Raw genomic sequence first — 4,363 nt, 5'->3', positions numbered from 1 at the left:
TTCTGTGGTGAATCAGTGGTGTCACTGCACAAGAAAATTAACTACAAAGAAAAGTTAGAGATGATCAAAAAAGTATGCACAGAGCCCTGGGTTGCAGGTATGTGGTATTCCAGTCAATTACTTCAAAGTCTAGTATAGAAATCGAATTTGTTTGCAGATGATGATATACTTAGTGTGTGCGCTGAATAGAAAAGATGAGGCAGAAGTAGAAGGTGCTGAAAGCTTCTACAGCTAGTCTTAATTATAGGTGCTAGTGGGTTAGGGTTTATTTTAGTCCACACTGTGCAATCGGGGTTCAAAAACAAAATACACACGGACTCTCAAGTACTTGATTGGACAATTGATTGAGTTTTTTAGTCGGACAAAGGATTCAGAAGCTGAAGAAATCTGTACAAACCCTTAAGCTTAAAAGGATAATTCGGGTTTATTACAACTTTCGTCTTTTCAGTTTTGGCCATCACTGCTGTTAGTTATAATAACATTGTACTAACCAAAGCTGAGGTCTGGGAACACTGTGACATTGCAACAACAAATAATTTTCCCCATCTGACTACTTTTTATCAATGTTGCCAAAATCCCAAGTTGTAATAAATTAGCTTATTCGCTGACAAAGACCAAGCCATTATCCAAGTAGTTTATTGGAACGGCAAGTGTGTATGTGGAGGGGGAGGATGATGGTTGTAGACGGAGGGATGAGAGTGGTCGAGGGGTGGCATGAAAAGGGGGTTTAACCGAGGGAATAGAAGCAGGGTCAAATGGGGATTGATGGTAGTGTCACTGCAAGAAATCCAGGGACTGAGATTCAGTAAGGGGCAGGGATGGAGTACTCCAGTCCTGGACTCGGACGACTCGAGTCGCTATTGTCTGAACTCGTGACTCGACTTGGACATGCTCACTGATGACTTGGACTCGAGGATTTATGAAATCAGACTCAAGCATTCACGAAATAGGGCTCGGAAGTTTGATGACGTTTCTGACTACTTTTATGTGTAATAGGCAGTGATGGACTCCAGTCTGACTCGAGTCGCTATTATCTGGAATCATGACTCGACTCAGACTCGAACTCAGGTAATAGTGACTAACCCTTCTTTGGTGGGTTATGATGACTCGGGTAATGGTGACTAACCCTTCTTTGGTAACTCGGACATGGACTCAAACACTGTGGACTCAAGACTTGACTCCGACTCGACAGTTGGTGACTCGACTACAACACTGGTTAGGGGTATGTCTCGAGGCTCCACAGCTTTTATTATCATTCATGTAGTTCTTGTAATGGGGGGGAAGGAAGAAAGGGGGTTTCAGGGGATGGTAGGCATGGCATGGTAGGCACAGGAAATTGAATTAGAGCAAAGCTAGTTTCGCAGCACTGTGGAGACCTTCCTCCACAGTGCCGCGAATGGAGTCTGGCTAGCCCACACAGCATTCTGGGATAGGAGAGAAACATGCTCTGGTTTATTGGCTTTTTTTTTTTTAAACCAATCACAATTGTCATGGGCGGTGCTAAGCTCTGGAAGCAATGACAGTGCCTCTGCAAAATAGCCCCTGGAAGGAAAAGTTGCAAAGAGACTCCTGCACACTGTCTAACATTCAAAAATAAATGTAATAGCTGGCAAAGTTTTGGTACTCAACCTTAATCAGGCTAATGGTATTACTTACTGAGAAGCCATATTTCGTAGGAGGTGACTGTTTGTCTGCACCAATCACCTACTCCACATGAAATAAGGCAATATTACATAACATCCATTCACATTTCCATTACTATACTGTAGATAGAGCTTATGCTAAAATACAACACTCTACATGGTAACAAAAATATATCACCGCAAAGAAATCTATAATAGATAGGGTTGGGTACCAATACCCGGTTCCACTATGGAACCGGTTCCTACGCAACCGGTAGGAATCGGACCGGATAAGACTGCAAATTTCAGTTCCTCATTTCAGTTCCACTTCATGTGTCGACTGAAATATTTTCCCTCTGTCACTCTGAAACGGACGTAAAAATATCCCCCTTTCTCTGTAGCCTACCGTTTTAAATATTTTCCCTCTGGGCTCACCAAAGCAGACGTAAAAGCATATTAACCTTTCACTGCACGTGATCTCTAGTAAACATATTACATCTTTGATGTAATTTTTCAGTTTTTCAAGAATCGGTTTAGGAATCGGAATAGTTTTTAAAAATACCGGTTCGGCATTGGAATCGTAAAAATCCAAACGATACCCAACCCTAATAATAGATGGATGTAGATTTCTGTATAAGAAATGCAAACCAAAACATAAAATGCATTCATAGATAGCCATGTTCCCAAATATTGCTGGTACCTTATACATCAATAGAGAAAATATAATAAACACAACAAGTGACGTCACAAGACATTATCGAGTAATAAAAGGACGGAGGTCTGTATATTCGGGAATTTCATGCAAGTATTTCCATGAACTGAACTAAAAGAAAAGGAAAAAGGTTCAAGAGTTCAAATAAACTGTCCTAAGCATGCTTGGTAACACCCCGCCTACACGTAGACATTTCAAGCAGTTCTCATCAGAATGTATCTGACTAAACTCTGGAGCAGCTTTCAGTGTGCAGACCTGACCTCAGGTAGATGACGAGAGCCGACATGCTCCTGTTTAATTTACCAGTGAAGCCTGAGTAAGAGACCCCGTGCCAGGCAGTTGGAAGTGGAACACACCAGGCGTGCTGAACCAACCAGTGTCCCTGCAGCCTGGTTTCAGCCCTCATGTGAATGAGAAATCACTGGAGCAACGCTGATCCCTCAGGACACTCTAATGCCACGCTTTAATGCTTCTGCCCACATAAAGCCTTTGCCCATGAAAATGACATGTTAGTACCAGGCTGCTGGCAGCCCACTTACAAATGTCAGGCCCTCGGAGCAGCTAATCATTGCTAATCTACGGTTTGGGATTTGAAAATGCACAAAGTACAAAGTGTTTCTGCCAGCAGTTTTCCTTTGAAAAGCCTCTTAACAGGACGTAGGTCCCTGTGAGAGACTTAAATGCCTCTCTGAGACCCGGGATAATAAAATACTACGGCCACTACTACAAGCAGGCTGTTCTCATGAACCATTCGTACAACCTGTATAGCTACAAAAAAGTAATGTACTGTGATACGCATGTATTCCACGGATCTATTACTGTATGAAGCACATTGACTGCTGCTATACAAGACCGCCAAGATCTGCGTAGGGAGGAGGTTGGGGTGGATGATTGGGTCATAAAACACACAGGGCTTTTAAGCAGGGAAGCGGAGTTTGTGAGCCTGAATACGTTTTTTAAACCCAAACCACAATCTTTTTTTCTAATCTTGCCTAGTCGTTTTGGCGCCTGGACTTAACGGTCATCGCTGCATGATGCTCAACTTTTGTCTGCTAAACTTAACTGCAACTGACGCTGAAACAACCATCCCCTCACGGCGCTCTGTAACCGGCTCACAGTCACCTTTTCTCGGCTGGACTTAACTGTAATGTGAATGGTCGTCACATGACCGCCTGGCGGTACAAAAAAACAGGTATCATAAAAAATAAATAAAGTAAACAACCACAAAATACACACACACACACACACACATATACACAGTTATGGGCAGAGCAGGATGATAAAACCTGAAAAACAGCATTTCCTATAAAAGAAAGTTTAAAGAAGGGATTTAAAAGAGGCGTGTCTGAATAATAAACAGTGATTGACAGCTATGGCTCCAGCAGCAGTGCAGTTGCATAATGACACATATCTGAAGATCAGCAGCACTGTTACATCAGACAGAATCCAGCAGCAGGCAGATGATATCAAGACCTTGTCCCTTTCCTTTCCCTCTCGGTACATTTTTTTTTTTTTCTTTCTCTCACAGTACGTGGCAGTCTCTAGTGCTAAGCATGTACAATCTATCCTGCGTTTCTACTAGAAAACCACAGTAAAGCAGCACCACCTGCAGGCTTAGACGAGTTGTAAAAAAACGGAGAATTGCATTTAATGTTGTGTTGAAAGAGATTTGAACCATGACTTTAGGAGACCACATGCCTGGACTTACAAAATAAAATAGATAAATAACCACAGATAAAAATTGTAAAATGCAACATTGCAAAATGCACCTCTGGCGTTGTAGTGCAAATACTGCCATGACATGTGAGCCACAATAAAACACCAAAATCTCCTCTCCTCTTACAATTCCTTATAATAAATTCAGAATCTCTTCTACATTAAATTCTAAATCTTCCTGCACATTTCATGTAACATTACATTATACTATGGCTCCACAACTAGTTATAAATGCTTGACAAACGTGAGTTTTTTATATTCCTTATGATAATGAATTATTTTCCAAGTAATTCAGTTCATGTATCGTTAACGT

This window comes from Perca fluviatilis, chromosome 13 (genome assembly GCF_010015445.1).
Source record: "Perca fluviatilis chromosome 13, GENO_Pfluv_1.0, whole genome shotgun sequence".
Classification (NCBI taxonomy): Eukaryota; Metazoa; Chordata; class Actinopteri; order Perciformes; family Percidae; genus Perca; species Perca fluviatilis.
Note: the sequence above shows the minus strand (reverse complement) of the source record.